Source organism: Andrena cerasifolii, chromosome 4, assembly GCF_050908995.1.
Source record: "Andrena cerasifolii isolate SP2316 chromosome 4, iyAndCera1_principal, whole genome shotgun sequence".
Lineage (NCBI taxonomy): Eukaryota > Metazoa > Arthropoda > Insecta > Hymenoptera > Andrenidae > Andrena > Andrena cerasifolii.
In genome coordinates this window covers 1,135,633-1,145,709 of record NC_135121.1, presented here as the reverse complement: position 1 = coordinate 1,145,709, position 10,077 = coordinate 1,135,633, and positions in this window count along the sequence as shown.

Genomic DNA, 10,077 nt, shown 5'->3' with positions numbered 1-10,077 from the left:
TAGATTATATTTTCTGTCACTTTGAGGAGCCAACCATATAATAATCACGCGCATCCAGCCTGCGCATTTTCACTAGTCCAATTCAATATCCAACACAATTTTATATATAATGTTTGTTCATAACTGCTTTCTGCATAGGACGTGTAATAAGTGTATTTCATGTTCTGTTTCGGTGCTTTGCTAATAAAAAAATATCTAACCTAACAAACTTCATTTTCTGTGGACATCCCCTCATCTATTTTCCCTTTTCACTTATAATTCCTTACTGCTAACGTAGAATATTGTAGCATAAGCACATTTCAAGTAATTAAAATGTACAATGAATTTTCTACGTTTGCTGTACCAGCCGACTTTTCGTTTAAATTTTTATAAGTACATCGCAACAGCTGAGAATTTCTTTACTTATTCGGAATAGAATACGGAAATAGCAAACAGCTCCCTCTCGCGTGCACCAGGCAGCGGCGTGTCTATGGGTAATACCATTTCAGTGCAGAAAAAACCTGCTGCAATACCGACCTGCCAAATCGACCAGGTCACGTGACGTGTCTACTCCCTTAATGCAGACATAGTAGGCCCTGAATCTGACGTCAATAGGACCCTTTACACGTACGTCCTTGCGCGCAGTTCGGTGCGCCACGCCACATCAAAACAGGCTATTGCAAGTCCAAACAATTTCGAATCTGGAAAAATGAGGGCTAAGTCCGAAATTGTTTAAAAAATACAAATTATCAAAGTTTCCTGGTTTAGATGATTTTTCCGAAACGGCTTCAGAAATAAATTTTAATGACCTAAATTACTGAAGGCATGAACTTGCGTGTTTTTTTTTAATCATGAAGGATAGATCTGTGTCAGGGCTGTACAGTGTGTTTCGGGAAGGCCCCGCCGTCATTGCGCGGGGTTGTTGAGCGCGGAGTTCGCCTTTGCGCTGAGGGGGGGGCAAGCGGATGTATCGCTAGTTTGCTCCCGCGTAAAGTCCCTCCCCTCGTACGCGCGACTCCGCGCCCGAGGAAGACCACCGTGGAGTTTTAGTGGGTGCAAGCCCCACATAACCCCGTCCCTCCCCCGGGGGGCGGGGTATCCGTTAGGGATTTCTCCACGTCAAAAAAAAAAAAAAAAGGGCTGCACAGTGTGCTGTTTTCAGCGCCTAGTAGCGAGCACTTTATTGTGCTAAAAGGGGGCCCTTTCCTCAGTGAATCCGTCAGCAGAGGAGGAACCCTCTCCCTCTTGACGAAGTAGAGGAGGAAAATGCCACATCTGGTTGCCAAAAACGTACCAGGCTGATCGGTTGCTGCGTCTCGCCAGGGTCGCGGTTTATGGCCGTATTGTTCCGCGAGTCGGCGGTAGGCAACGGTTGGGTACGTACGACTCCGAAGTCATCGTACGCACTACCCTTCGACACAGCAATATACGGATTAACTCATTGTCAGAATGAAGAATGCCTAAAATTCTTAAAAACGACACCACGTTCTTGATTGTCGTTTGGAAATGTTGACAAACAGATGTTGCCGAAACGTTCTTGGGAAAATACGACATAACCGATCGTAAACAACGAACGAATTCTCGGTTGGCTATGATCCCGCTTTTGTCCCGACGCACGTGAGAAAGATGCCACCAATATAGAAATTAGAAAGTATTACCCACAATCCATACGTCTCGTGGAGAGACACAGGAAGAAAAGGGGTAGTCCGCTGACGGCGCGTGGTTTTATAATATTGGATAATTTAATAAGTGACCACACTTGTCTTTTAGTATTAGTAAATATATTTGGTTTAGATTAGATGTAAGTTGAATCCCTTTTCTTAATCTCGTTGTACTCTTTGTATCTTACAATCAACCACAATGCGCAAGGGGCAACAACGAAGAAGGAAGTGCGTCACTATCGTTTCGCACCTTGATTACACTCAGAGTTCGCACGCGGCGCCACTATCAATCATACATGACAAACATTCACACACATACAGTCGAATCGCAATAACAAAAGAGATGAACATTATTATATCTATAATACGTGGTTTCGCCTGCGCCGTCCTTCCTTCAAATTGGAGACGGATCCCTTATCTCTCGAGTATAAACACGCGCTCGAATTTCAAAGCAGAATCGCGTGTTGACGTATTCCGTGCGAGGAAAGGTGGGCCTCGGGGAGGAGATATTGCTGTGAAGAGGGCCTCTTCAAGAGAGTGGCCTTTTGGGACGGATGCAGGGTAGATTGGTTAGGTTAGGACCAATCGGACTTCAAGCCTACCTTCTCTCGCACGGAATACGCCAACGCGTGCTTTTGTTTTGAAAATCGAGCGCGTGTATATACTCGAGAGATAAGGGATCCGTCTCCAATTTGAAGGGAAGACGATGCAGGCGAGGTCACGCGCAGTGAGCGGACAACCCGTTTTCTTCCTGGTTCCCCCCGCAAGACATCTTGGCAGCATTGAACAGTAGAAACTCTAGAAAGGTCGTGAAATCGGTAGCATGTTAAAACAAACATAATTCGGGATTTGGGATCAGGGAAGTGACAGGAATAATACGAGATAAGGACTTCGGCGTTTTTCAGGATGACACAGTCGTCATCTATTGACATCAATTGGTGTCGTTACTCGATACTTCACTTATCGTCAGAGGGACTGCAATATATTGTACAATAATATTGAACGTTTAAAGGGCGCGTCAGGGCGTAATTTACTTCAAATGTATTATGGCCATTTGTGTAGGTACATCAATATAACTAGACGGAAAACCATTTCTATAAATTATTTCAGGGTCGGTACAATAATTCTGACTTCGTCAGCTGAGTACCAGATGACCGCGGACCAGGTTCGGGGCAAAGTTTTGCCGTTTGGTACCCTACGCGGTTTTCTGATCCATCGGAACCGCGAACCGGGATAAACTCTAATTTTTCCCTTTCCTTCAGCGAACGACAATTCTCCCTTCACCGCCCACCTTTCTCGGAAATGACTAATCAGAAAGCTCATTTCATCCCTGTTTTTCGGTATGCAAACCAATAGCGTCGTTTTAGTGTCAACTTGCGAAGAAAGCTTGCACGGCAAAATCAGTTCGTAGACAACAGTGACGCAAATACCTTCAGTGCAGTGTACCGTGTACCTATAGTTCATTCGACTCCACAAGTGCAAACAAAAATTGGATATTTTGTCCTAACAATTCGACTTCAATCGTAAGTACTGTGTTCGGGAATCTGCGTTTGCTGCGAAGATTTATCCCGAGCCCAAGATAAAGATACCGGTTCTCGCTAAAGAAAGAGCCCTCCCGAAAAGTCACTTGTTCTACTCCGAATCGCGGAGAAGGATTGCCAGCAACAACGAACGCACTTTAAATTAAACTGTTTATATTTTGAAACACTCGAGAAACGAGATATACCATCGCTACTAAGACAATAGCTCGCTCGTCAGAAATCGGCGGTAATTAGGGGGCCAACGGTCCCCCGCCACCCGGGTTCCCGCGGGACGCGGAGGGCACGCGGCTGCCGATGCTTCAATTCCGCCTTGCGAGCGCTGCTATTGATAACATAAATTGTCTGTACAAACAATATAAGACAATATAAGATAGGATAAGTATAGTACAAAACAGTATAAGTATAGTATAAGTATAGTATAAGTATAGTATAAGTATAGTATAAGTATAGTATAAGTATAGTATAAGTATAGTATAAGTATAGTATAAGTATAGTATAGTATAAGTATAGTATAAGTATAGTATAAGTATAGTATAAGTATAGTATAAGTATAGTACAAGTATAGTACAAGTACAGTATAAGTTAGTATAAGTATAGTATAAGTATAGTATAAGTATAGTATAAGTATAGTATAAGTATAGTATAAGTATAGTATAAGTATAGTATAAGTATAGTATAAGTATAGTATAAGTATAGTATAAGTATAGTATAAGTATAGTATAAGTATAGTACAAGTATAGTACAAGTACAGTATAAGTTAGTATAAGTATAGTGTAAGATAAAGTAAAAGAATAAATACGTAACTAACACAAGGAATCGCACCGTGACGCGAGTCACAGACCCCAAATCCCCCGCTACTATCCGTTTCCGAAACATACTGAAAATTATTAATATTTTTTTTAATGCTACTTCTATGTATCTATATCTGTATCTATTATATGATCATTCCACGCGAAATCGCACACTTTTCGGAGTAAGATTTCGGATGTTGGTGAAACTCGGATACCTCGAAGGATTTTCCAAAATTTTAACAATTGTGGATCATACAGCTCTTTGAAACATAGAGTTGACCTTTCTTCAATAAATTATAACTGTTGAACTAAAAAAGTGATAAAAAATGAGCTTTTGGGAGCTTACAGCGGAGACATAAGAGTACCTAATAAAAATTATTTCATTTTGAAGAAACAAATTTTTGACCATTTATTTTGCAATTGTTCTAAATAAATGCAATTTTCTCAAAATACGTACCTTTTTAAAGATTTGAAAAAAATGAGGATATAGCCCTGTTTGTCTTTGGTTGTTCCGCTGTGCTGCGTGCGCTTCCTTTTGTACTGGAAAATTAGCGGGCTGGCGCGTGCGCAGTGAGTCGTGATTTGTTATTTTTACTTGCTTATTATATTGTGACGTCCCACTATTTTTTGCGCGGTCACAATTAGAGTTTTCCCCATAAATTACTCCACAACTCCGCCACTATCCCTAAAACTCAACTCTTACTCTTTTCCTCCAACCACTGGGCCATCCAGAAGATGTATCTTAGCGGTCCCTATCTCGCGATGGTGAAGTGCGAAATCCCCTTCCCCTCTTCGTCCCACGAGACATGATCTCCTCCCTCGCATCTAAATCTAAACAAGCCTCTCGTCCCAAAAACCCTCCTAAATCAAGAGCACGACTCAGTCGCTACTTATTCTTAAGCAAGTACTTAAGCATGCGGCATCCTCTACCTAGTAGCTAGTAAAGGATGCCGAATGCTTAAGCATTTGCTTAAGAATAAGTAGCGACTGAGAATACTGCCCTCACTCCCCAAAACCCCTCTTATATGGAGACCACGGCTCACCCCCTCTCTACGATCCACCAAATCAAAGCCACTCTCACCCCTCTCCAACCAAAACCCCAAAATCCAGCCAATGGGTTGAGTACCCCCTTTTCGGAGCCGCAAATAAGAACCCCTGATATTCTATAGCCACGCATATTTCGCGCATGAGTCAGGCCGTCTGTCCACGAAGCGTCGCGTCATAGGGTGCCTTCCGTTTCGCGCATTGAGTGCATAGACTGCAGGCAATGACGAGTAGTTCATACGGTGAGTAAATAGACTACATAACCTAATTCGTAGAATTCCCTAGAATCCTCCAACTTCTAGCGCATGATGCGTGCAGCAACTACAATAAATCGAACGAGGAGCAGCCAATGCACATAATGCACGCATGCGTATTTGTCCCTTTACGTGCTCTTCCATATTTCGAATTCGAATACTCCAAATACGTAAGGTAAAGTAGCCGAATATGAGACCCATTTCTTAAAAACATCATAACTCTTGACTGAGAACGCTTTTTTATAAAATGATACACGTTTTAAAAGTAGAATATGTATTCACACATAGCTCTGTATTTGTTGTCATTGTAGTAAAATTATAGGCTGACGTCAGTAACGCTCGATATGTATTACTCGAATGATTCCAATATAGCGCGCGGGTACGTAATTCAAAGTGTACGTAAAGAGACAATACGCAAGCGCGACTAACTATGCAGTCAATGCGCGAAACGGAAGATACCCATAGACGCATACTGCGTAGAGACACATCGTATGCCAGGCATCTTGACAAATGCAGTGCGATTGGTCTCTACGCGTACGCGCCTATGACCCGACGCTTCGTGGGCAGACGGCCTCATGAATACATCCCAATTATATAACGCATATTTCGTACATGAGTCATGGTGCATACCGCGCATACCCCCCCCCCCCCCATACCTGACATTCCGGAGCACCATATAAATACAAGGGACCCGGCGCCCGGAGCTCACTTTTTGTACAGAACCAATCTCTTCTACGGACATCACTTCCGAGTACGCAACTATTGAAAACCTATTCAGTGATTATAAAATCAGTGCTACCTTGTTCGATGGGACTATCAATCGACGGCATCTACTATAAGCGATTAGAATCACGCCTGATTTCCTACTTTCCAAGTCCTACGAAGGTCGCCTTCGTGCCTGAATTTCCTATTCTCCTTGTGCTACGAAGCTTGCCTTCATGCCTAACGTTTCCATACCGCCACCCAGGACGTGACAATATGTTTTGTTTTGCGCTTTTGTCAGTACTTATATTAAATTATTCCTAACATCCCTATAACATTTGTTTCTTTAACATTCGCTTAAATCATAAATTATGTATAAAAATATGTACAGTGTTTATGCGTGGTAATACAGGGTGGTTTCGCGGTTATGCAATACAGTTCTGTTTTACCGACGATTGGTTCTACCGAGTTCGAGTCCGCGTAGGACGTTACACTATTCCCACCAATTCTTAGAACTGGCTTTGTGGAGCGAAACTCTGGTATTACGTATCGAAAATAAATAAACGGAAGCAGTGACTGTCGCTACATCAATAAGTACAGCTACATGGCTCGGTGGCTCAACGCCGCATGGCTCGATGCCGCTTCTTGAGGGTTGTTTTTCACTTGCACACGACAGAGAAGAAACATATACGTGAGATTTCTTGGAACTTTGTTGTCCCTGGTCCCGAGCTGCGCTCACCTGTCGAGACAGCACTGTAATTCGAAGTACTAGATATAATGGCTACATAGGAAAATTTCATGTCATTATTTCAACATACTTCTTTTTTTGACCGTTTTTAAGGTGTTATTCGCTGGTTTTGAATAAAGTTATCATTGTTTTCGATTTTACAAGAACTTTTATTCTTCGAATGGGGTTAAGTACTGTAGTGGCGTGTCGTACGCAAAAGTCTGATCCAAAAAGGGTTCACAAAGTTTGGGAGCCACTGCCATAGGTCGACGGAAGCCAGCTTTCGTCATAAAGGCTAGCCGCAACTTTTCAACACCAACGACGACAACCGAGCCATCAGCGATAGCAACCATGAAATGCACAACCCATGTTGCCGGAAGGATTCATGGTGAAGTCACATATACCTATATACACTAAAAGTGCCTAATACATCTTGTGCACACCATGCAAGGATGAGTAGTAGGGTTGCCATACGTACTGGTTAAATAGCGGCGTGCTGGCCCATATGACGTTGTAGGGTGTAGGTCAGTCCTGAAAAAATTTTCGAGAGCATGGGGAAAGAGCGTTATAAGGGGGTACAGTAAATCCTCGTTATCAGCCCGTTTTTACAATGCGTTAGGAGCCCGGCGACTATCCCCACCATTTCTTGGAATCCTTCGACGCGAGTGAGAAAACCCAACGAGTCAGCGAAAGGAAACGAAAGAGTCGACGGCAACTTCGATAACGAGGATTTACTGTACACGTAAAATTAATGGTTTCTTTTGTGTTGGATTGCGTAGGTACCAAGTAATCGTTATACCCGTAATTTCCACAGTTTATTGTGGACGCGTTTTCGAGTAATTACCAAAAAAAAAATTGTAGGAATGTTCAAATTTGTTGAAGATGGTCCTGCGTAGTGCGAAAATGTGGTCGGTGTAGATACGTAGTATCAGGTGAACCAATCATCTGAAAGCAAAATGCTTTGGGGTTAGTAATTTCTACACCAAAATCTACAACATAGAATTTGACTGGTGAATTGAAACAAAAATTGTGAACGCTACATACGAATCAATTTTCCCCACACTTTTACGGAAGAAAATCGTCTTTAATCGTTTATAAATTTTTTTTTCAAACGTCCAATGTTGATGCGGAAATTCCATGTTATATAGAAAGGAATTCTACACCTCCAATTAAAATTTCAAGTGAAAATATTAATTCGTTCAAAAGTATGATGTACACGATGATGCACGGTGCTTAAAAATGTAGTTTCGAGATAAACGGCTTCAAGGTTAAGTCCTCTACGCCAATACCGCTCTGCAAAGCCGTTACTCGGCGGTGCACACGTTCAGCGCTACAATTTTCGTAATTATTCGAATTTCCTCATGAAGCTTTGTTGTAAACGTTCACAAAGGATCAAACTTTCAGAATTAATAGTAATACAAAAATCGATTTTTCGAGATTTCAATAGTCCTGTACCTCCCCTTAAGCGCTAAACCACGCCTTTTCATGAGCAACAGTGGTGGGGAGTGATTGCGAGTCAGAAGCTTCACCTGTCCCGTCTTCACCCGTCTTATACCAGTTACAAGGCACGCACACTACGTTGTCTAGTGGCCACAGGGTGGGGGAATTGCTCACGGCGTCGCTCTTGGCTTTGCTCGCGAGCAATCGAGAACGCTCTTGCCCGTCCCAGCCAGTGATGCCAGAACGGTGGGTTTTGTCCCACGGCCGCTACCACCACTCCACGACCAAGCGTACCCCCTCCTAGCGTCCGTACCGCACCACACAAGCATACCCGTCCCTCCATCCGTGTGCCGTACGCGCTGCCTGGCCACCGCTCTCCGGCGAGAATTCGTTTTCCCGACATCGAAGCGCTTGGCGCGCAAGCGAAAAATCAAGACTTCAAATCCCGGTGCGGATATTACTTTTTTTTTTTAATTATTCACTAATTTCTCTTTCTATATTCTCAGCAAACTAAAGGCTTAAAAACTATTAATTTACTAAGCATTTTCGAAGCTTGATTTGCGGCTAAAGTGCGATCCTCTTTTGGCTTGTATCGCACCACTCCAAGCGTAAGTACCCTACCTTCTGTCAGTGTGCCGTACGAGCGACAGCTAAAACATCTTGAAACGTTTCCTGTCTGTCGCAATGGAATAGGGCAGTGTCCGATTTGAAAATCGTCAACTGTTTAAGTAAAATATCGTCGTGGGGAAGACGAGCCTTAATTTCATTGCTTACGGTAATATAAAATCGTAAGCAATTTTCGCGGAAGGAGGAAACTTCAACTTCTGTCATTCCCTTGCTTGTCGCATCTTCTAGGAATTCCTCACACTGAGGGCCTAGATCAACTTGAGCCAGGGGAAGTTGATTTTGTTTAAAAGACAAATCTATTAACTTGATATAATTAAAATTCTGTACCAGAAGGGGTTTTAAAAATTATAAATGACATTATTGCGACGGGTACGAGACCAGTCGATATTGTTTTCAAACCTCATTACAGTAATCTGGGGTGCGAGTGGTAAGCCGACCGTAATAGCGGAGCGGGCGGCTCGCTTACCTGAAACGGAAATCACCGATTCTGTAACTGCTCATTGTGACGTGAATTTTAAGGAGTCCATCCTAGAACGGCGCTTATTTTGTAAGTAGCATTTCAAGGAATTATTTCTGTTCATGTATACAAAAGGCAGAAGACCAACATCGTACATTAGCCTGCTGCGAAAATTCTTTGTAAATTAACAGTTTTCAAGTTTTTATTCTACTGAGAATATAGAAAGAGAAGTTAGAAAATAATTAATGAAAAAAGTAGAATCTTCGCATTGAGGTTCAAACCTCGATGAAATGAATTCTCGGCGGAGAGTGGTGCGATACAAGCCAAAAGAGGATCGCACTTTAGCAGCAAATCAAGCTTCGAAAATGCTTAGTAAATTAATAGTTTTTAAGCCTTTAGTCTGCTGAGAATATAGAAAGAGAAATTAGTGAATAATTAAAAAAAAAAAGTAATATCCGCACCGGGATTTCAAGTCTTGATTTTTCGCTTGCGCGCCAAGCGCTTCGATGTCGGGAAAACGAATTCTCGCCGGAGAGCGGTGGCCAGGCAGCGCGTACGGCACACGGATGGAGGGACGGGTATGCTTGTGTGGTGCGGTACGGACGCTAGGAGGGGGTACGCTTCGTCGTGGAGTGGTAGTAGCGGCCGTGGGACAAAACCCACCGTTCTGGCATCGCCTATGTAGCTGTGCAGGCCTGGTATAGAAAAAAGGGAACATTTATATTTGGTTGGTGACGCCTTGACGTCATGCCAAACGCCAAGCCAATCCAAGCCGAGTGACGTTATATAGTTATGCCAGTACGCGTACTGGATTGCGTGGTAGCCCTGATTAGTAGTACTAATATTTCCCTACG